Raw genomic sequence first — 24,841 nt, 5'->3', positions numbered from 1 at the left:
CCATGCTCCCCACAGAAGGATGCATGACCAGTTCCAGGAACAGGGTCACATCTTGAACATTTGTTTCTCTACCACCTTTCTCACCTCCAGTGACAGCATGGAATCTGCCAGAGTTGGGGCCCCACACAGCAGGCAGTGAGCAACTGATTCTCTTTCCCTCCTCCCAGCTCTTTCACAAGCTGATGCTCCTCAGTTATTTGGGGGTTACCCTTACTTTTCCTTGGCTCTCATCTGAGAGGCCACATCCTCTGAGACTTTCCCTGATTCCCCCAGGAGGCCTGACAGCAGCTTTCCCCTGTGCTCTCCTAGCACACACTCTCATCCTCACTGCAGCTGCTCTGTTACAGGGTGTCTGTCAGTTATCTGCCCACCTCCTCTCCAATGGTGAACTCTTGGAGAACAAGGGGCCATGCCTTTCAGTTGTGTATCCACCAGCCTAGTAGAATGCCTGGCATAAAAAGGTCTGTGACTGAATGAATGAACAGAAATGTTGTTAATATTTAGAAGTAATAGTAAAGCCACAAGGGGCTCTATAAAAGGTGTAAGTAATAATAACCAAAGTAACAATAATAGACACCACGTATTGAGTACTTTCTGTGTGTTAGACCTTAGGCTAAATACTTCACAGGTATTATCTCATTTAATCATTCATACCCAGACAAAAATCCTGAGCTGACAACAGAGATAAACTGTCTGCAGCACCAAGTCCTGAAGGTCCCCAACTTGGGCAGCTTGGAGTCCTAGGGTGTGTGGGTAGATTTAACATGAACCTTGGCCCCAGTGCTGCCCTGTAAGTCAGCAGCTACTGATTGCTTTCCAGGAGAGGGAGCAATGACACTGAACCTTCGAGCATCTTCTTATTCCCTCTTTGTGCTCAATGACACCCATCACTGGTGTCATCACTGGTGTCAGGTCCAAAACCTCTTCAACATCCTCGCCCTTGGCCTCTCTTTCTCTGAATCTACTCATTCCTCTTATAGATGTCTCAAGGTCGTGTCTGCCCTTCAGCTAGAGAGAGTCCCAGGATGATTAAAACTTGGGGATGCTCTCTGGGACTTGGAAGGAGGGCTAGGTTCCCTGTGGGTCAGATCTCAGAGGTACAGAAAAGTACTTTAGGCTTTCTGGGAGTGCGCCTGGACCTCAGCCCCATAAGTGTAGAATTGGGAGTGGGGTAGAATTAGTTATATCCCAGAGGGAGAAATATGTAACCGTTAGAAATGTGAAAGGTTTGTCAATAGCACACCGTATCAGCTACCTAAATTGTGAAACCTAAGTCTGGATTCCATTTGCTCTATGATAATTTAAAAGCACAACTCTCTTTCTTTCTCACTCTTCCCTTTTTCACTTCACTCACAGCCTGTTCATTCATTTCGTTAAGAATTTTATTGGGAGCAAATGTCTAAAAGACACCTGGGTAGCATGATTAAAAGAAACAACAATGCCTTATCTGGAAATTTTGGTTGAGGACCATGGACAGCGCCGCGGATACACACTACCCCTGCGCACAGACCAGTCCCCCGGGTCCCTGTCTGGTCCTGGGAGCTGTAGTCTTTGACCCAGATAGGGTTCCGTCCAGGGAGCACCAGGGTCGGCCATCCTCTCCAGAGCTGGCACACAAGGAGCTGTTGCTGAGAAAGCCTTCTGTTGAAGCACTCTGGCTTCTAGTACAGGAAGAGCTGCCATACACGTGGAGAGAAACAGATTCGTGGGGGTCCCAACTAGAGAACAGCACCAAGGGACACAAGCAACGAGAAGGCAGATGCCAGGATCTATGCTGTGCATCCCTGGGAATGGATCCCTCCCAAGAGAACAAGCTTCTTGTCCTTGCAAATAATCCCCTCTCGGGAATATTTGGGTTCATTGCCCAGCCTGCCCTGAGTGGGAGTTCATATTCCTGACAAAAAAAATTGCCTTCAGAGCATGGAACACTTTAATTAAGTGGTCATTTGTTGTCTCCAACAGCTCTCTCTGCCCTCATATGATTCCCTGCCCTGCTTCCTAACTGCCTACCCGAGAATGAAGGATAGCTACAGCTAAGCAGCTCACCTTCCCAGCCCGTCTTCCTGTTTTTTCATATTTACTGTCTCCCCACATACTTCTTCCCTAGCACATCAGGTTAAATTTATTTTAAAAAATTGTAAGGACATCTAAGATTCTTGAGGGCAATTTGATAATGTGTATCAAAATGAGCCTATCCAAACTCTGGTTATAAGAATATGGAGTAAATATGATATTATCCCCTTCAGTTCAAACTCTAAGCTTGGTATCTAGAAAATATCTCCACTCTCCTATAATAATGTCTGAAGAAGGGCTGCCCAATGCAAGAAGATCCAACAGGGTTAGGGAAAGATGCTTAAAGAGTATGTCTTCAACTGCAGATCAGGAAAAGCCTGCAGAGTTTAATTCATCACAACAGAGAGCATATGCCCTGAGGTGCGAAACCAATCCACTTATGTTTGGGACAAAGGAAACAGGATAACAGACTGGCATCAGAGAACTGCCAGGATTCAAGGCTGGTCTAGAGAACTGGATGTGGGAGAAGGTCAGAGAAGAGGATAGAAGACATTGAATTGATAGCATCCCTGAAGCTTCTTATTTCTATTGGCTGGGGAGAAGTAAAGGTTCATGGAAACATTCAACTCCCTGTGATAAGGACCTTGACTGTGATTCGGAGGAAATTCCTGCTAACCAGAAACACTGCCTTGGACTGACCCCTTTAGGAAATTCCTTCAAAGAAAAATCAGGAACAACGAGAGGAACCAAAATCAAATGAGTATAACAATACAGAAAAAAGTAGAAGCCAAATAGAAATAAATGTATTTAGAATACCCACCAGAAAAATGTCATGGAGCCACTAAAAATTGCTGAAAAACATTACCATGAACTCAAAAATATTAATAAAACAAATGTCTCTTTAAAATAAAACCTCAAAGCAGAGATGCACAATCTCAGGAAAGGTACAGCATGGCATCCAAGGGGAGTAAAACAAGAGTAGACAGAGCTCAGGAAAGAAGTAGAAAAACAAAATAAAGCCATTAGAGACATTGAAGTCATACTGGAAACAGACCGAACGAGAGCAAACCTGCTGAAAAGACAATAAGGGACAGAAAGGATGGCATCTGGAAAATGAGCAAAAATGAATGGAATTAGTTCTGGCTCTGGGCATGATGAAGTGACCACACAAAGAAGCTATAAAACCCAAAGCGATGCTGGACAGCAATTCGAGGACTCTGAAAAGGAAATAGTAGCAGACAGACTGGGGAAGAAGAACCAGAATTAGAAGTGCTACAGAAGCAGCTATGAACCACCATCTTTCCTCATCTTTGAGCTTGAACTCAAGACAGCCTGAAACTAAGAATGGGGCACTAGCATGTGGAAAGAGAGAGCCCAGGAGAGCCTATCTAGTTGTAGCTCAAGAAGGAAGCAAAGGGGGCTTCTGATACTTAGGGAGAGTAAAGGAAATGCCCCACTCTTCTTTTTTCTGTTCCCTATACCCCAGGCCCCTGGCAATCCTGTGGTGGTGATGGTAGAAACAGCAGGGCCCACAGGTGCCTAAAACCATGAGGGGAAGGAAACTTCATCACCACTAGGAATATTTGTGGGCCCAAGAGGGTGTACCCCTGGTGCTTTTCTCTCTCCCTCTCTCTCTCTCTCTCTCTGTGTCTCTCTGACCTATGGCTGTAGCCTTTGAGGTAGACAGTCATCAGATCTGCCCAACAGAGCAAAGTTAGTAAAGTCCTAGATTTCTGGCCAGAGGACTGAAAAGGTGAAGCCCAGGGCGATGGTGGAGAGGGAGAATCCCATTAGGTTGTTCATGAATTCCTAGACTCACCCTCAAGCTGTGTACACATGGATCTGATCCTAAATAGTATGCCAAAGACTTTGAGGTAGACTGTCCCAGACTGGCCACTGGGCAGTCCGCACACAGGACAGCTCTTGGTAGGAAACAAAGTCTTTGAAACAACTAACGTTGAAATCACAACTCACAAAATGTGGTTGGAACTTATAGCTTGAACCCAACTATGTTGATTGTCTGCTAAAGCAAAAGTATCCAACATTTCCCTTGGGATATAAACAAGACCCGGAGACTCATACCATAATAGTTGAAATGTACAGAATATAACCCCAAATTGACTGGTATAATAAGAACTAGAAAAATCTCAACTTTCATGGGAAAAGATACGTAGATGATGAAGTTACCTGACAAAGACAGTTTATAAAGTTATTCCAAGAAGTAAGAGTAAACACTCTTAAAATAAACAGAAGCACAGAAAGTACCAGAAAATAAGTAGAGAATATAAAGAAGAAATAAATGGGAATTTTAGAACGGAAAAGTAACATAAACCCAAATAGAAAACTCATTGGGTGGTTAAATAGCAAAATGGACATCTCAGAAAAAAAAGAGTTAAGTGACCTTAAAGACAGAACAATTGGAATTATCTCATCTGAATGACAGAGAGGAAAAAGATTAAAAAAAAAAAACAGAACCTCAGGGAACTGTAGGACTATTGGTTTACCTTTTGTGTTAGAGTTTTGGAAGGAGATGAGAAAGACTGTGGTGTGTGTGTGTGTGTGTGTGTGTGTGTGTGTGTGTATATCAGTAAATAATGGTTGAAAACTTCCCAGATTTGGCAAAAGATATAAACTCACAGATTTGAGAAGTTGAATGAACTACAAACAGGATAAATCCAAGAAATCTATAATAAGACACATCATAATCAAACTGTTGGAAACTAAAGACAAAGAAAAAAATTCTTGAAAGTGGCCAGAGAAAAAGTGACACATTACTTATAGGCAGGGGTCAGCAAACTATGGCCCATGCACCAAATCTCACTGTCTGTTTTGGTAAATAAAGTTTTATTGAAACATAACTATAACTATCCCTTTATGTATTGTGTATAACTGCTTTAGTGTCACAATGGCAGAGTTAAGTAGCTGTGACAAAGCCATATGGCCTGCAAAGCCAAAAATATTTAATATTTGGCCCTACACAGAAAAATGCTGCTGACCCCTGTTATGGGAAACAGAAATTTGAATGACTCCAGATTTCTTGTCAGCAATCATGGAGGCCAAAAAGAAGTGAACTAACATTTTTTAGGCAGTGAAAGAGAAAACTCAACCCAAGATTCTACATATAGCAAAAAAAATACCCTTCAGGAATGAAGGAGAAATAAATCCAATATCGGATGAAGAAAAACTAAGACAATTAGTTGCCAGCAGACCTGCTTTAAAAAACTGCTAAAAGAAGTTCTTCAGAGAGAATGGAAATTACATAACAGAAGGAAAATTGCAACAACAGTATTGAAGGAAGAGCAACAGAAATGGTAAACATCTGGGTAAATATAAAAGACTATTTTCCTCTCGAGTTCTTTAAAAATCTTTTGATGGTTGAAAGCAAAAATCATAACACTTTCTAGAGGGGTTTTCAATGTATATAGTTGTAATATATTTAACATAAAACAAAATATAAATAGAGGAGAAAAAGGACCTATATGGTGGCAGGACTTCTATAGTCTATCTGAAATGGTAAAATATTGATTATAAGTAGATTGATTCTAAGAATTATACTGTAATCCATACAGCAACCACTAAAAAAACTATACAAAGAGTACAGTCAAAAAACACAATAGATAAAATAGAACACGAAAAAATTTCAAATAACACAAAAGAAGGCAGGAAAGGGAAAACAAAAGGACAAAAACATAAGAAATAAACAAATAATAAAGCACACCAATAAGTATATTAAATATAAATTGTTTAAATGCACAAATTAAAAGACAAGAGATTTTCAGAACAGATAATAAAAAATATGACCCACCTATATACTGTTTACAAAAACTCACCTCAGTTATAACAGTATGGGCAGATTAAAATTTAAAGGATGGAAGAAGATATATTATGTAAACACCAGGCAAAATAAAGTTTCAGTGACTATACTACTATCAGAAAAAGTAGATTCAGAGAAAAGAAAATTATCAGGGATAAAGAGAAACATTACATAATGATAAAAGATCAATTCACCAAGAAGACATAACCCCAAATGTGTATGCACCTAACAAGAGAGCTTCAAAATATATGAAGCAAAACCCGAAAGAACTGAAGGGGAAAATAGACCAATCGACAACTGCAAATGGAGACTTCAATACTATTCTCTAACTAATAAACAGAATGAGTAGACAGAAAATCAACAAGGACACTAATAAAAACTGAATAACATATCAACCAACAGAATCTAATTGATATTTAGAGAGCATTCCACCCAACAACAGAATATACATTCTTTTTAAATGTACATGGAATATTCACCAAAAAAGACCATATGTTGGGTCATAAAACAAACCTTAAAATGTAAAAGAATTGAAATAAAACAAAGCGTGTTCCCTGATGGCAATGGATTTAAACCAGAAATCAATAACAGGACCATAACAGAAACATCTTCAATACTTGGAAGTCAAAAAGAAAACTGTTCTAAATAATCCACAGGTGGATCCATAGGTGAATCCAGAGAAAGTCTCCATAGGAATTGGAAAATATTTTCAATTAAATAAATGTTTAAAATACAGCATATCAAAATCTGTAGGATGAAGCTAAAGCAATACTTAAAGAGAAATTCATAGTATTAAATAAATGCTTAGAGTAGAAAAAAGTTCTCAAATCAATAATACAAGCCTCTATCTTAAGAAACTAGAAAAGTCAGAGCAAATTAAACCAAAGTAGGCCAAACGAGAGAGATAATAAATGTAAACATGACTTGCAAATGAAACTGAAAACAGAAAAACAACAGAGAAAATCAATGAAACCAAAAGCTGGATTTTTTAAAGATAAATAAAAATAATAAACCTCTTGCAAACTTGACAAAGAAGACAAAAATTACCTATATCAGGAATAAAAGAAGAAATAGATAACCTGAATTGTTCTCTAACTACTAAATAAATTGAATTGGTAGTTTAAAACCTTCTGAAAAAGAATTCTCTAGACCTAGATGGTTTTGCTGGCAAATTCTACCAAACATTTAAAGATGAAATGATATTGATTCTACACGATCTCTTCCTGAAAAGAGAAGAGGAGATACCACTCTTCAACTTATTTTATGAGACTAGCATCACCTTGATACCAAAACCAGGCAGAGATAGTGCCACAAAGAAAACTACAAATCAATATCCCTCAGGGACATAGATGCAAAAATCCTCAATAGAATATTAGCAAGTCAAATTCAGCAACATATAAAATGGATAATATACCATAAACAAATGAATTTTATCCTCGGCATGTAAAGCTGGTTCAATATCCATAAATCAATGTAATCCACCATATTAACAGTTTAAAAAAGAAAAACCATATGATAATATCAATTGATGCAGAAATAGCATTTGAAAAAATTCAACATTCATTCATGAAAAAAAAGTCTCAGCAAAATAGAAATAGAAGGGAACTTCCTCTTCCTGATGAAGGGCATTTATAAAAACCTACAATTAACATCATGCTTAATGGTGAAAACCTGAAAGCTTTCCCTCTAAGACTGGGAACTACACAAGGACTCTCACACCTATAGCATTATATGGAAGCTTTTTAGCCCTTGCAATAAAGCAAGAAAAAGAAATAAAAGTCATATAAATTGGAAAGGAAGGAGTAAAACTGTCACTATTTTCACACAACATGATTGTCCACATAAAAAATCCCAAGAAATATATCCCCAAAATTAACACTCTTAAACCTCACATGGGCTTAGCCTGGTCACAGGTACAAGGTCAATATGTAAAAATCAATTGTATTCCTATACACTAGCAATGAACAACTGGAAACCAAAAAATTTTTTGAATACAATTTACAATAGTTCCAAAACTTTGAAATATTGCATTAGCCAAAAAGTTTATTCTGGTTTTTCCTTAAGATGTTAAGGAAAAACCCAAATGAACTTTTTGGCCAACTCAATACTTAGGTAAAAATCTAACAAATTTTTACAGGATCTGTATGCTGCAAACTACAAAATACTGGTGAAAGAAATCAAAGCAGACCTAAATAAATGGAGATACACATCACAGTCATGGATGAGAAGACTCAACATAGGAAAGATTTAAATTCTCTGCAAAGGGATGTATAAATCTAATGCAGTATCAATCAAAATCCAGCAGGAATTTTTGTAGCTATAGACAAGCTGATTCATAAATTTATATCAAAAGCAAAGAACTAGAATAGACAAAACAATATGGAAAAAGAAAAATCACATTAGAGGAATTAAACTACATGCTTTAAAGACATTATAAACCTACAGTAATCAAGACAGTGTGGTATTGATGAAACAACAGACATATGGATCAATGGACAGAATATAAAGTCCAGAAAGAAACCCTCATTGATTTTGATAAAGGTGCAAAGGCACTTCAATGGAGAAAGGACAGTTTTCAACAAGTGGTGTTGTAACAATTGGTTATCCATATGCAAAAAAAAAAATAGGATACTTTACCTAAACCTTTATATAAAAATTAATTCAAAATGGATCATAATCTAAGTTAAATACATAAAATCATACAATTTTTAGAAAGGAACACAGTGGGGAAATAATTGTGACCTGGAGCTAGGCAAAGATTTCCTAGACAAAACACCAAAAGTAAGATACAGTTTAAAAATGATGAACTGGACTTCACTGAAACTTCAAAACTTTTGTTCTGTGAAAGGCACTCTTAGGATAATGAAACGTCAAGGTACAAACTGGTAAAACAAAAATTGTCAAATAGCATTTATGACTCAAAAAACGCAATTAAAAATGGGCAAAAAAATTGAACTGAAGCATTGCTAAAGAGGATATAGGAATGGCAAATAAGCACATGAAAAGCTGTTAACACCATTAGCCAGTAGAGAAACACAAATTAAAACTACAATGAAATACCAAAACACATCTAGTAGAATAACTAAAAAATAAATAAAAATTTAAAAATAAAACCCCAAACAATAAGAATGGTTTATCTGTTTCTTATAAGGTTAATCAAACACCTACCATATGACACAACAATCTCACTCCTGGGTATTTACCCCAGAGAAATAAAAACTTATGTTCACACAAATACGTATGCACAAAAGTTTGTAGCAACTCTGATCATAATCAACAAACATGAGTTTATTCAGTGAATGGGTAAAAACAACAGTGGTTCATCCACACAGTGGAACCCTACCGAACAGAACAACTTGGATGAATCATAAGACATTAGGCAGAATGAAAGAAGCCAGTCTCAAAGCTTCCATACTGTACAATTCCATTTGTAAGACATTGCGAGAAAGACAAAACTATGGCAATGGAGCACAGATCAGTGGTTGTCGGGGTTTCAGGGTGGGGTAAAGGTGTAACTACAATAAAAATACCAACCAGGGCTTGCTTTTAGGTCTGGACAATCATTCTAAAGTTCATTAGAAAAGTAAATAAGTAAGAGCTGCCAAGGACATTCTGAAAAAGATAAGTAATAAAGGTGGATTTGCTCTATGAGAATGAAAATGTGTCATAATTTGGAGTGTAACAGTATGAGTAAACACACAAATCACTGAAAAAGTACAGACCATCCCTAAATAGATCCAAATACAACTGGGAATTTAGTATATGGCAGAGAGGGGACGTGCCCATCAACGGGTTAAAAAGTGGATTAATTCAATAAATAGTTTGGGGACACTTGAGTATCTCTGTGGGGAAGAAAAAACTGTATACTGACTCTATTCCTTCTACCTTAATAAATTCCAAATCAATGAAAGATTTAAAGTAAGAACAAAATGAAACAATTAAAGTACTAGAATAAATTTTTTGTAATTTTAGAGTAAAGACAAAAAAAGCTTTTTTCACTATGTCACACACTTTGGAAGCCATAAAAGAAAAGACTAATAAATTGGACTACTTAAATGTTTTGCTGGGGGGGAACTTTCCAGAACACTCGGTGAAAAGGTGGAGGAGCAGCGGCTGCCCGAGCTGCGCACGGCAACCTGCTCCTTCCCACTCCCCCACACCAGCATTGGTGGCCAGCTCACCAGCTGTAGGAAATGGTGAAAGAAATCACTTATTATGATGTTTTAGGGGTCAAATCCAATGCCACCCAAGAAGAACTGAAAAAGGTTTACAGGAAACTGGCCTTGAAGTACCACCCTGAATCCAAATGAAGGAGAGAAGTTTAAACAGATTTCTCAAGCTTAGGAAGTGCTCTCTGATGCAAAGAAAAGGGACTTATATGACAAAGGAGGAGAGCAGGCAATTAAAGAAGGTGGAGCAGGTGTCGGTTTGGGCTCCCCCATGGACATCTTTGATATGTGTTTCGGAGGAGGAGGCAGGATGCAGAGAGAAAGGAGAGGTAAAATGTCGTGCATCAACTCACAGTAACCTTAGAAGATTTATATAACGGTGCAACGAGAAAACTAGCTCTGCAAAACAATGTGACTTGTGACAAATGTGAAGACCGAGGTGGTAAGTAAGGAGCAGTAGAGTGCTGTCCCAATCGCCGAGGTACTGGAATGCAAATAATAATTCATCAAATAGGACCTGAAATGGTTCAGCAGATTCAGTCTGTCTGCATGGAGTGCCAGGGCCATGGAGAGCAGATCAGTCCTAGAGATAGATGTAAAAGCTGCAACTGAAGGAAGATAGTTCAAGAGAAGAAAATTCTAGAAGTTCATGTTGACATAGGCTTGAAAGATGGCCAGAAGATAACATTCCATGGTGAAGGAGACCAAGAACCAGGACTGGAGCCAGGAGATATTATCATCGTTTTAGATCAGAAGGACCATTCTGTTTTTACTCGACAAGGAGAACACCTCTTCATGTGTATGGACATACAGCTGGTTGAGGCATTGTGTGGCTTCCAAAAGCCAATATCTACTCTTGACAACCAAACCACAGTCATCACTTCTCATCCAGGTCAGATTGTCAAGCATGGAGGTATCAAGTGTGTGCTAAATGAAGTCATGCCAATTTATCATAGACCATACGAATAAGGTCGCCTAATCATTGAATTTAAGGTAAACTTTCCTGAGAATGGCTTTCTCTCCCGTGATAAACTCTCTTTGCTGGAATAACTCCTACCTGAGAGGAAGGAAGTAGAAGAGACTGATGAAAGGGAGCAGGTAGAACAAGTGGACTTTGATCCGAATCAGGAAAGACGGCGCCATTGCAATGGAGAAGCATATGGGGATGATGAACATCATCTCCGGGGTGGTGTTCAGTGTCAGACCTCCTAAAGGGGCCAGTGAATAACACTCACTGCTGGCATTTTATTTGCAGTAGTGATTGAGTGAAGGACTATAATCATAATGGGCTCACTACTTGCTATTGTTTGTTTTAATATTCAACTATAGTAGTGTTTTAAAAGTTAAATGAAGAATAAACTCGAACAGAAAAGCTCAAAAAATGTTTTTTGAACAGGTAGAATACAGAGGTTTTTAATCAAATAAAAACTTAGAAATTATTGAAGATACATATTACAGAAAAAAGGGCTAATTTCTGTAATATATAAAGAGCTTCTCCTAACCAATAAGAAAAAGACCAACAATCTAATACAAAATTTTATAAATATGTGACTACATAGTTCATAAAAAAGAAAATACATTCAACTTTCTTCATAAGATAAATGCAAAGTAAAACTATGGGATAACTCCTTGTATATGCCAGAACCACATGAATAAAAGAGTACAATAGTATAATGTTTAGGTAAGAATGTGAGGAAACAGACACCTTCATATGATGTTGCTTGGAATGTAATTTAATTCAGCATTTATCTATCGGCAGAGTGTTGATTAAATCAAGTGTGGTACGTTCATTCTGTTGACTACCAGCTCCCAACTCAAGTCTTTTCCTTGCTGTCGTAAAGGAAAGCTTCTCCCCTGGAGTTCCACAGGGACCCTTGCTCCATCAGCTCTTTGCTCGTGGATCACACTCTCAGTGGGTCTTTCCTAATCTCCCAATTTAAAATTGCACCCACTTCCTATGCCTTTTTTTTCTGCTTTATTTTTCTTAATGATGCACACCACCATCCGACATACTATATACATTTTTTCATCATTTACTGTCCACCTCTCCTCTCCAGAATGTGCATCAGAAAGGGCTACTCTGTCTTTGGCACCTAGAACGATGCTAGGCACACAGTAGCTGCTCAATAATGCTACTTACTAAGAATGAGGCAGCTCTTTACGTACTAATGGAAACCAATCTAATACAAGTTATAGTGTTACATTGAAAAAGCAAGATGCAATATGTGTATGAAGTATGCTACATTTGCGCGAGAGAAAAGAAAGGAAAAAGTGTCCATCACTGGAAGGATGGACGAGAAATTGTAACATGTTGGCCTCTGGGGAGCTGATTGGGTGAGGCAGGGTGGGATGTGGGGAAGGGAGACTTAGTTTTTCCTGTATAGCTTTTCTACCTTCTCAATTCTTTATCCTGTATTATTCCTTCAAAGTTTGCATAATTTATAGTTTAAAAATATATAACAATATGGGACCTCCCTGGTGGTCCAGTGGTTGAGACTTTGCCTTCCAATGCGGGGCGGGGTGGTGGTGGTGGTGGTGCGTGTTTGATCCCTAGTCGGGGAGCTGAGATTCCCACATGCCTCATGGCCAAGAAGCCAAGACATAAAACAGAAGCAATGTTGTAACAAATTCAATAAAGACTGTAAAAATGGTCCACATCCAAAAAAAAAAAAATCTTTAATAAAAAAATACATAACGGGGCTTCCCTGGTGGCGCAGTGGTTGAGAGTCCACCTGCCGATGCGGGGGACACGGGTTCGTGCCCCGGTCCGGGAAGATCCCACATGCCGCGGAGCGGCTGGGCCCCTGAGCCATGGCCACTGAGCCTGCGCGTCCGAAGCCTGTGCTCCGCAACGGGAGAGGCCACGGCAGTGAGAGGCCCGCGTACCGCAAAAGAAAAAAAAAAAAAAATAACAATCTTAAAAATATGAAAGTCCTCTAACCTATAATACCACTTCTAGAAATTTATCCTAAGTACATAAAACCTGTTCAAGGATAATCATTGAAGTATGGATAGAAAAAAATCTGGAAACAACATAACTAGGTTATGTTGTAGGTTAAGTCCCTGCAAGGAACTACTGTACAGCTGTTAAAATATATTTATCTGTGTTGATTTAAAGTTCACAGTATATTGCTGGTTAAAAATGATACCTTTTTAGAGTGTGTGAGAAAATGTGTGTGTGTTCACTGGATTTACGGGGGACTTCTACTATCTATACGTTTTTATACTGGTTGCATTTTTATAATAAATTACTTTTGAGATCCAAACAAAGACAATGAAAAAAATAAGGTCACTTCTTCAACAGAAAATTGTATAAGATGAAATACGCAAAATAAGTTGTTTCTCTTTATAATTATTTTAAATTTCCAAGCTGCATTAAAAAAAAAAACAATGGCAATGAAAATATTTTCACGTTGGAGAACATACGATGTCTCTTTCACTCACACCTTGCAGTAGTGAAGGCCATGCTCTTTTTTTTTTTTTTTGGCGGTACGCGGGCCTCTCACTGCTGTGGCCTCTCCCGTTGCGGAGCACAGGCTCGGGACGCGCAGGCTCAGCGGCCATGGCTCACGGGCCCAGCCGCTCCGCGGCATGTGGGATCTTCCCGGACCGGGGCACGAACCCGTGTCCCCGGCATCGGCAGGCGGTCTCTCAACCGCTGCGCCACCAGGGAAGCCCCAGGCCATGCTCTTTAACCAAGAAAGAAAGTGCTCTTGCCATGATCTCAGCTATTAATTTTGGGCATAAGACAGCAAGAGATCAAGTAATAATGAGTGTGGTTGTAATAGTTAACATTTACCTCATGTTTAATTTGTGCCAGGAACTGCTCTAAGTAAGTGCTTTTATGTGCAGGAACTCGTAGAATGCCCCCAACAGCACCAAGAGGGGGAGACAAGGATACACCCCACTCACAGATGAGGAAAATGAGACAGAGTTTGTTCAAAGTCACCCTAGTCACCTCAGCACCTGGGTACCCTTCTCCCTGGGCTTCAATCCCTGCACTGCCATTACTTGTTAATTTGTCCACCTTCTCAAACAGATGATGCAAATTTTCAGACTCATTCAACTGTGGATTTCCAGCCTAGCACAGTTCAGAAACACAGCGTATGTTATTGAACCTTTGTTTATTGAATCCATGTGAACGACAAACAAAGAAAAAGGTCCCAACCAGGGCAGCCCAGCATCCGAGAGGTGCTACCTGCGGGGCTCCTGTTGAGAGGAAAGACCCTCATGAGGGACTCCCAGAGGAGAAGCCCAACCCGGGCTCTAACTAGGAAACAGATGAAGTACCCCAACTCCTTCCAATTTATAGCATGTGCTTGCACAACTACAAATCTTACAACTGCAGATATCAGAGGTGCATATTTCATTACTTTCGGCATTGCGTATTTATAATGTAGCAGTGCGTAAAAATTTATAAAGGCAAAACTAGTGGTTGGTTAATGACGGTTACCGTGGCAGCCCGTATTTGGTGTATTTTTCATGTCACGGAAATCTGGCCTGGAACAGAGTGCCACATTCATAAAACAGGTGATGAAAAGGGGGAGACATGGGCCAGGGGTTTTGTGACAAAACGCTCCTAGACTCACAAAGGCTGTCCCTCTACTGTCAGTGAGAGGCGAGCTGCTCCAAAAAGGACACGTGAGAGCAGATGCAGAGGGGTCAGAGGCATCTCTCCATGAGCCAGATGCATGGGGGCCCACTGCCAGCCCAGCTTCAAAGAGCAAAGCTTTCTGATGGAGAATAGTTAAGACGAGAGACCCCCAAGAGAAAGCGGTCGATGCTACACTGTATTGACAAATGTATAATTTTATCTTGGAAAAAGAAATCCTCTGCCTTTCCAGAAGTGAGTCCTAATATAGCTGCCTTTCAAGGACCAGCGTCCTAATTGAGTTTTTATTCATCAGTGGCTACAGACGAGCCAGAGCAGGTCCTGGAAGTTTATCCCCGAAGCCATGGTCTGGTCTCACAGCTCATCAATTCTAGGCATTGGATGACATGGCGCCGGGCCCAGGGGCCGGGAAAGCCTGCAGCCCGGCCCCATTACAGAGCTCAGAACAGCTCAGCTCCGGGTAGGGCTGGGAAGGCGGAGGCCTGATGCTGCAGGAGGTGACAGCTGGCTGGGCGGGGGCCAAGGGGAATGACGGCTTTGCAGCAGAGATCCCAGGAGCATCCCTCCTGCCCCCCAGCATCCATCGTCCCTGCCCTGCCCTCCAAAGATAATAAAGAGCTTTGGCTTTTCCTGTCCTATCCACACTGTGGGGAAGAGGTGAGGGGACTTCCACGCAGGTGTCATTAAATCTATCCAGAGGTTAAGCACTGCCAAGCTCTGCTCAGGCCACCCCAGGGTCAGGCAGAGCCCAAAGTACTGCCTGTCCAGAGGCTGAGAGGGATTCTCCCCAGGCCCCACCTGGCAACCCCCCTACGGTCACCAACAAGGGCTGAGAAACCATAAGACCCCGCGTACCCCCCAAACACAAACTCAAGGGATTTGATAAACAGAGTCATCTATTTTCACTTAGTACAACAATTAAAGCAGATCCATATTTTCAAACCATCACCCTAAACAAGTCAAACCACACTATAAATCAAAAAGGAATAATTAAAACCTACAGTTCTCACAATACCATAGAGTAAGGCAATCACAAGGCACTTCTAATGAGCAATTTATGTAATTAAAAAAGTCAGACCCATAATATGCAAAGAACACTTCGGTGAATTACTGCCAGGGACTCTGTGCCCTTTGATCCTTGTGCCTGGCCTCTGCTGCTGTGACTTCTCCGTCACCCTCTCCTTGTATTTCCGGGCGCCTGGAAAATAGCCACAGAAGATTTTCTTCATAAGCTCAGACTGTGTCTCATACTTAGAAAGCACCTTTAATACCAACTTGCATAAAGGATGGTGGGTAATTGCTGCTAGCATCCAATGTGAGCGCTGTATCTCATCTATGATACACAATTTAGAAGCTATATTCTAGTAAGAGAATTTTATGACTTGCTGTCACGATAAATAAAAGTTTACGGCATAATGGAATTAATATTTACTTTGAGTGCAACACAGACTATTCAAATAAAGTTGTTCTGGAATCACTTTACACCAGGACAGTTGGGAAACGTTGCCAACCGACAGCAGGACTCGAATTCGCTTCCCCTTATCACCCGCCGATGACTGACAATCTTTTCTGTTTTCTGGTTCAATATGTTTCCGGACAATTTTTTAAACAATTGCTGTAGTTAAAAACGTTGGTGTTGGATGTGACGTGTTAAATGTCTGCTGAGCTGGCGACACGTGCAGGGGTGGGGCAGGAGGAGAAGGGGAGAAAGAAGGGGGGTGGTGGTGGTGGGTGATTCCGTGCCAGCATCTGAAGGAGCCGCTTTGGAAGAAGGAAAGGACGTGTTCTGAGTGAGCCCCTCTAATGCTGTTGTTTTCAGAAGGGCATTTGTGACTCATCGGACATTCAATCTGTTGCTTTTATGTGAAGGAAAATTTTTTAAAAGAATACTAGCTCACATCTAAATTACGCAGTGGCTGCTTGATTCTAACATAACTATACAGCAAGCAATTCTCTTACTTTATCCTAAATTATAATGTACTGAAGGTGCGGGGAGCAGTTATTCCAGATCTTCAGCGAGTCAGAACCGCAGCCAGGTTTACCGTGAAGCTACCGGCACTGAAGCTTCAGGACTGCCCCCCCCCCGCCCCCCCGCCTCACCACCCGTGTGTTGCATGGACAGACCCCTTCCAAGATGCTAGGGTTAATTTTGTGTTCATTATTTTGTATTTATACAAGATCCCCAACTGTATTGGCTTCAGACCCCATGAAATTGGCATCTGCCCCTGATCAGAAATAAACTTACATTTCAAAGCAAAACAAAACAAATTCCTAAGAGGAGAGGGAAATCCTGTCCCAGGGTGGGGTTGGGACCTCTCGAGGTCCTCGGCACGAGTGTTCTCGATGGCGCACGTGGGGTTGCGGTGGTGCCGCCGGGGAGGGGATGGAGATGTAGGGCTTTATCTGAAGGGTCCAGGAGACTAAGACACAATAGCCAGCTTCCGACTCAGGGGAGCCGCTGGCTGCCGGTGAGGCTGGACGCTCTCCGAGTCTGAGTCATGCAGCAGCAGCAGGCAAGTTGCCCAGACTATAAACAAGTGGAGAGTTCCAGAGAAAGCAGGGATTAGTGGGGCGGGCCAGACCACCCACCTTCTCCCCCTGCCTTAGCCCCTGTGAGTCACAGGCAGGATCGTCAGAAGGGGGGAAGACAGCTGATGATGCTGTCACAGGGCCAAATGTGAAGCTCTTGTTCAGAGGCTAAGATGGTTTTAACAATATTCCTAGTGGTAAAGAGTGCCTTTAATATAAAGAAATCAAGTCGTTTCATATACTGTTTTGCTACAAAGAATAGTTTTACTATTGGCCTTCTTAACGACGAATCCATAAACACATAGAATGACCTGGGTAAGGACCCCGAGTCTCTACACCTCCAGCTCATATTTTGAAACAAGATTTTCATATATTTTGAAGATGAGGAGCCAGCCCCAGAGAGGGGAAGTTACTTGCTCAAGGTCACACAGCAAGTGAGGCAAGATGCAAACTCAAGACATCTGACTCTATTACGGTAGCCCCTTCGTTAAAGCAAGTCACCTCCTTAGGTCACTGCTGGAGAGGAAGAAGCCAGCTGTGCATCCAGAAACCCTGAGCCTGGTTGGCAATGGAGCAGAGGGGAAGGGAGGCCCAAATGCTAACCACTCAGGAGTGCCCGTCTTGAATGTTTTGGTGTTCCCCATCTCAGTGCATGAGTCCAGACTCACCCTTCTCTCCAAGACGGTCCCTGAGTGCATTTCTGAGGCCTTAGGTCAGGGATTTGGGGGTTCTAGAACCTAGCACAATGCCTGGCACATCTTAGGTGCTTAACAAAAGTTTGCTGGATAAACAATTTAGTACGGATCTATTGTAGAATGTATTGAGACATCGATAAAACATACTTCAGATAGAAGTGATGAAATATGCAACAGACTTCTGGTACTCCAGGGCCATTTGGGCACAAAGCTCTAGAATTTCCCCTGTAGCAAGTCACGGGAACCCCAAGCCTGTAGATGGAGGGAGGTACCTGTGTGAACAGACCCCCAGGAGAGAGGGTGACATGCACCAGGTCAGAGAGAGCTACCGGTCCCGTTTTGATTCACAGAGAAAAGACAATCATTGTCCCTCCAAGCTGAAAATCCATTCCTGTCCGCCCCAGGGACGCTGGGCGGAACTTGTCAGTGGCCCTTCTAGAGCAGAAAGTAGCTTTGATAGAAGGAAGAGGGGGAGCTCTGTTGCATGGGAGCATCCTGGGTTGGGGCAGGGGGACCACGCATCTCTGGGGAATGCTGAGGAGGAATTCAGCCCTTGTAGCTGCACCCAGGACCCCTGCCATGTTTCCTTGGCTCTTGCCCTGCACCTCCCCCTCGGGAAGTCCACCCAGTCCTCAGCCCTGGAGCTCTCTGTCCAACCACATTCCATAGAGTCTGCCTTGAGGACCCGCCCCTGCAAGTTCCCTACAGACACCAGCCTAAAAGTGCAACCACAACATCTTTACGATGGTCTTTGTTTATTTCAGATTGCAGATTGTCTGATGATTTTATTTCAATGAAAGGGACTGCTCTGTATCACACTGCAAACATACAGAACTGTTGCCCATAAGGGTGATGATCTGGTGCAGGGGATGGGAGGAAACCGTAAACATTAAATCAAAGCGACTCAGCTTCCAGCCACAGTGAAGGGACTGTAGCTAGACCTGCCCTCCTGCTGGAAACAGCCATAAAACCCGATGAAAATATCTGAGGCTACTCTTTGCAGGCACTGGATGACAGGCAGTTCAGGACTGTGATCCCATAAGAAAGAAAACACACAAGGTGAGCCCTACATCTGCCGAATTTCTGGACCATTACGCAGGGAGGTGGGGTCCAAGCTGGGCACAACAGCCTCCCTGATCAGAGAGGGCAAAAGTCAGAATTTGGGGGCTGCTGAAGCAGCTAGAATTTGCAGGTCTGAGCCCTGGAGAGAAGGGAGCTGTGTAGAAGGAAGTCTGCAGAAGTCTGCTTGGAGGTTCCTGGGGGGGAACCCGGTTGAGGGCAGAGCTGCCCATATGCAGGGCAAGACTCTAGATACTATAGCACTGAAGGCTAAACAGCAATACTGGAGGTCACGCAGGGTTGGGGGACCTTGAATTATGGCCCAGGCAGATGTGAGAACCCTCACTGGGTACGTGCAGCATTCACTTAAGACTCCAGAAAGCCCAGGCTTAAGAGGAAGGACCACATCCTTGTATAAGCAGCAGAGCCTTCAACTAAGGGCAAAACCAAAACAGACCAACCATATCAAAAGAGTAGAACCGAGTCATCTGTCAGAACAAAAATCAACATGCTTTACAGAAAACAACACAATCCAGACTCCCTACAACATAAGTTCCATAATATCTAGAGTATGCCATGTTCATGGATTGAAATTGGTCTACAGATTTAACAATCAAAATCAAAAAGAGCTTTTTTTAGGGGGAGAAATTGTTTTTTGCAAAATTAGGATCTTTCTGAACATACAGCTTTACAGTTTCTTTTCCCATTGATCCTCCATCCCCGTCCTAATCATACCCTCATCAGGCATTTGGCACAGCTAACCACTTCCTCTTCAGAGTTCCTTTCCACTTGGTGCCCAGGTCATCATGCTTTCCCGGTTCTCCTCTGCCTCGTGATTCCCTTTGTCTCCTTTTCCTCTGCTGGCTCTCCCTATTTCTCCCAGACTGCTAAATGTTTTAGGTGTCATAGGGCCTCAGTCTTTGGTCATTTTCTCTCCTCTGTACACTTTCCCTGGGTGGTCACCCATGGCTGATGCCTACAAAAGTCTGCATCTCTGGTCTGACGGCTCCCCTGAACTCCAGATTATATATCCAATAGCTTACTCAACATCCACACTTGGATGTTGCATTTAATGTGGCTGAAACATACCTCTTGATTTTCCCCCCAAGCCCTCTCTTCTCCTATGATTCTCTATGTCCGTTAAGGGCACCATCCTTCATCCAGTTGCTCAGGCTGCAATTTCGGAATCATCTTCATATTTTTCTTTCCCCTTATCCCACATCCAAGTCATCAACAAGTTCTACCAACAATATCTTCACAATGCACCCCCTGTCAGCTCACTTCTCACCACTCCACTGCTGTTAAAGTAACTGAACAACCATCTTTTCTTGTCTGGAAGACTGAAAGTGGAGCAATGGTACTACGAGATAGGTAGGAAAACGGATGCTGGGGCCAAATAGCATTATGAGGCCAAACCCTGGCCCTGCCACTTACTAGTTGCATACGCTCGGGCAAAGTACTTCATCTCTCTGTGGCTCATTTTCCATCTGTAAGGTGGAGTTCCTAATAGCACCTTCCTCCCTCAGAAGACTGGTACAAAAGACCTTGAGTCAAGGGTCCTAGAAGGCTTACTCCCTTTGGCTCTTCTCACTTACTCTGATGTGTTGTGAGTGTGATCTGCAGAGGTCCACATGGCAGGGAACTGAGGTGGCATCCAGCAAATAGCTAGTGATGAACTGAAGCCCTCAGTCCAACAGCTCATGAGAAGCTGAATCCTCCCAACAACCGTGTGAGTGAGCTTGGAAGATCTGGGCCCATTTGGCCCTGGAGATGACCGCAGCCCTGGCTGTCACCCGGCCTGCAGCCTTAGGAGAGACACCGAGCTGGGGGACCCAGCTAAACCATGCCTGGATCCCCAGCCCACACAAACGGTTAGGAATAAATATGGCTGTTATAAGCTACTGAGTTTTGGAGTAAGTTGTTACCCAAACATTGGTAACTAATACACTCTGCCTTCTTAGAGGCACTGATCACCTCCTGGATTTTATCTGTCCATTGTGTCAGTCTCCCCTGCTGCTAGTAAGCTACACGAGGCCATGGATATTATCTGTCTGGTTCACTTCTGAATCCCCAGGAACTAGGACCATGCCATGGCAAGCACTCAATAACTATTTGCTGCATAGATGAATAAATATCACACAGTGGGCCTTTTCCTGTGTGGCTATGTGATGTTGAAATGACGAACACCTGGAAGTAATTTGGAAAAGACTTCTTAATCTACACCCCCGATTCACAGTACCACCAGCCATTCAATCAGCCAGCGTGGGCTAGGACTCTGCCAGGCTCCATGGTGCAGACTGGAAAGAAACATACAGCAAACCCTCCCCTGAAGGAGTTACAATCTGGTTGAAAAGAAGAAGTCAGCTCGTGAAAACGCATAGAGAGGTTTAGCTCTCAGTCCTGGGCCCCTGACCGAAAGATCTTACGTGGAGATCCGTGGGTCCCCCGATGACACTGAGCACATGTGTGAGCCATGCGCTGCTCCAAGCGTTGGACACGTGCTGCCCCACATGTGTAAATCTCCAACCCCCAGAGAGGTAGGTGCCACTACGATCCTAGTTTTACTGATAGAAAAGCAAAGCAGAAAGGACTTAAATAGTTGCTGTCTGTCATATGATGGGTAAATGCTAGAGCCAGTGCCTGGCCCCTGAAAGACGACTGCTAGCCCAGCCCGTGCCCCAGCCGTACGCGGTGATTGGCCCGTGTCCCCGCTCACACGCGATGATTGGCCCGTGTCCCTGCCCACATGTGATGATTGGCCAGTCAGCCAGATGGAGGCGGGGTATGAGGGGAGGAAAGTTGACACCAGAATGACCTTGGAGACCAGGTCAAGTGCGGAGGGAAGCTGTGGGGAAAACCTGAGACCAAGGGCCCTGGCCTCAGAGGCCATTAGGGAAAGAACCCCCAGAGTCGCTGCCCCGTGACTCTACCCAGGCAGGGCTGGTCCTCACGTGCAAGGAGTGATGGCAGAGTCGAAGAGTGGCTGTCTTCCCTTTAACCAAGTTCATAAGGCACAGGGATAAAATGAAAATTTATTAACGTCTGACAAGAAATCACTACTCCAGGGACCAGAAAGTTGTATGATTTAGAACATTTTCTTTGGGAAACCGAAGGAGAGCAGCTCGGTGGTTTCTATGTTTAAGCCTTCGGGCAGAGGAGGCCAAGGCAGCCCTTTCTCCACAGGGCTGGTCTCACCACGGACCACGTATGAGCTGGCTGCTGGCCAAGACTGCCTGTCCCTCTGACGCTCTCTCTTGTCCCATGGACAGCTTCCATCAGGTGCAGTCCAGTTCTGGGGGCCTGAGTCCACTGTCCTTTAAGGTGACTGCCCATCTCTGCAGTTTCACAAGGATTTATGAGAGCTGTTGAGTTTCCCTCCTTGCCTGCACCCTGGAGAAACGCAGTGTAGCCCCAAACGCCTACGCTCAGCAAGTGGGCAAGCGTATAAACCCCCAGGGGGCTCAGACCAGGCTGAAGAGCACAGCCCCATCCACAAACCCACGAGGGAGTCCCCCACCACCTGGGGCTCGCCTCCACCTGCCTCCCCTGCCCCCATCCGAGCACCCCAGCCATTTGCACTTCTAGGGAGAGCTTGTTCAGCTGTGATCTCCTCAGGCACCTCCTCTGACGGGCACCCAGGATTAACTGGTGCCCTCTGCACAGAAATGAGGGAAGCCTGGATTACTCTGGGCTTGAAGCTCAACCGTGTTTCCCCTGGGGAATGCCTGCCCGTGGTACCCTTGCACACTTTAACAGGTGGGAGGCATGAGGGTGCCAGCATGGAGCAGAAAAAGGATTACAAAAGCCAGATACTCATTACCACCAAAATCTCCTGCAACCAGCTCCAAGGAGACCCCAAAGGTATTTCTGAGCTTTTGGAGAAAGGTGGGCACGAAATAGCTCGGGACCCTGGCCAGCAATATTACAAGAAGCCGTGAAGATACTTCTCGTCCTCATGCCCAGGGGGAAGCCCCAATGCCTTGAGGCATTAAGCTGGGATAATTCGTGTCTGGAGCGCCCTACCCAGAGTCCTAAGTGGGATGCTACCCATTTCCAACTCCTCCACCCCTGCTCCAATTGCACTGAAATAGGAGCACTGAGTTGTAACAGATGAAAGCAGACCACCACATTATGAAAGCTGTAGTGATAAATACACTTCCCGGTGGATGGCGAGAAAACAAATGACGAACAAACCTGAACAGGAAGGTGCACATGGATCACAGAACAACCTGGGCCTTCGTGCCATAACACTCTGTAAGCTCTATAAATCGGCTCGTCGTGACTCTTCCGTCTTGGCTGACAAACGACCAAATGGGCTCTGTTCACTCTGAGTGCCAGAGAAACGCCAGCCCGGGAATGGCCTCCAGGTGCGGGCAGGGATGATTGTCTCGGGCCGGCTGCCTTCCAGCACATGTCATCCGGGACGCAGCGGGCCTCTGGCAGCAGCTTCTGAAGCTGGGGAGGCCTCTGGTCGCTGGGACAAGCTGTGCCTGTGTTCTTCATCCTTTACCAGCCTCCACCCCTACCCCCAGCTTCTCCAGCCCAGGTCCTTCCCTTTCTACTGGAAAGCAGTCAGTAGGTGGGGTACAGCAGAAAAATTACCACGGAAATCAGCTGGGCTTTAGAACTCCCAGCAACCCAGCAGGGAGCCGGACCCGTGCCGAGTGCTTGCTGCTTCTTAGGGGATTCTCCAGGGTTCCCAGGAGAATGGGCGAGGACTGGCTTTCCGGCTTTCCGGGAGATCACTCCTGATGTCTGTCTATTTGGTGGTGGAGGATGGGCTGGGGTGGGCCCCTGCTCTGCAGGAACTCCTGTGCAATTCCCAGAGGGGAAGCAAAGTGCAGAAAACACTCGGCTTTGAACTGGGAGGCCTCTGGAAGGGAGCTGGGGGCGCGACGGCAATAATGCCAACTCGCTTGGGCAAAGTGGCTGAGTTTTCTGAGTAGGCAAATGCACCCCAGGCTGCAGGGGCCTCGAACGGGACAGGGAAGGAACAGCAGCCCTCAGTGATTTGTAAGGGCTGGGAAGGGGTTTCTTCAGAAGGAATTCAATCAGGGATCAACTGGGGTGGATCGGGGAGTGTGAGCTTCTCGCTCCTGAGTACAGAGAGTGGGGGACCTGGCATCTGGGCTGACGGTCCCAGGAAAGAAGCAGCACCGTTATGTATCATCTTTCAGAAAACAGTCAAGTCCTCAGAATGGATGGCGAGGCTGGGGTAGCAGAGGTGGAGGTTTTGGTTTTGGGTTGGTTTTTTTTTTAAAGATTTTTTTATGTGGACCATTTTTAAAGTCTTTATTGAATTTGTTACAGTATCGTTTCTGTTTTATGTGTTGGTTTTTTTGGCCCCGAGGCATGTGGGATCTTAGCTCCCCGACCAGGGATCGAACCGGCGCCCCCTGCCTTGGAAGGCGAGGTCTTAACCGCTGGACCGCAGGGAAGCCCCAGGCTGAGGGGTCTTAACAGCACCCTCAGCCTCTCCAGTGTATTCAAGCTTCCCATAAAGATCCGAAAGAGATCCACATTCACTGGAGCTGAAACACAAGGTGGCTTCCAGAAAACACAGGATATCGGCTCTGTCTGCTAAATAAGTTCTTTCAAATAACTTTTTTTCTCTCCTTTTCAAACTGCCAGTATGTAAGAGTCCTTCAGAATTGATCCCCAGAGAAGGCTCTGTCCAATAAACCTTCCCTCTAGCTCACATCCCAGGAAGCCTCAGAACAAGCCACCGCTTCAGCGATTTCAGTCTCCATGTATTTTACTTTTAGAATATTTAATTTCTGGCCACCAGTCCTTAGGTCTCCAATCTGACTTGGTTTCTATACATGGATTTTTCATAGTGTTGGTGGAAAATATATTTAATTTCAAATTTCTTTTCTTTGGCCGCACCATGCGGCATGTGGGATCTTAGCTCCCCGACCAGGGATCGAACCCGTGCCCCCGGCAGAGGAGG

General features: G+C 43.7%; 1 protein-coding gene and 1 pseudogene across 6 annotated transcripts in view; one reads left to right on the top strand and one right to left on the bottom strand.

Annotated features, from left to right (window-relative positions):
- Positions 1–24,841, bottom strand: part of CAMTA1 (calmodulin binding transcription activator 1) — an 897,244-nt gene that overhangs the window by 384,685 nt on the left and 487,718 nt on the right. The gene's annotated exons all lie outside the window — the stretch shown is intronic.
- On the top strand, positions 10,139–11,208 carry LOC116758238 (annotated as a pseudogene).

The sequence above is a fragment of the Phocoena sinus genome, chromosome 1 (genome assembly GCF_008692025.1).
Source record: "Phocoena sinus isolate mPhoSin1 chromosome 1, mPhoSin1.pri, whole genome shotgun sequence".
Classification (NCBI taxonomy): Eukaryota; Metazoa; Chordata; class Mammalia; order Artiodactyla; family Phocoenidae; genus Phocoena; species Phocoena sinus.
This window is presented reverse-complemented; position numbering and strand designations above follow the sequence as displayed.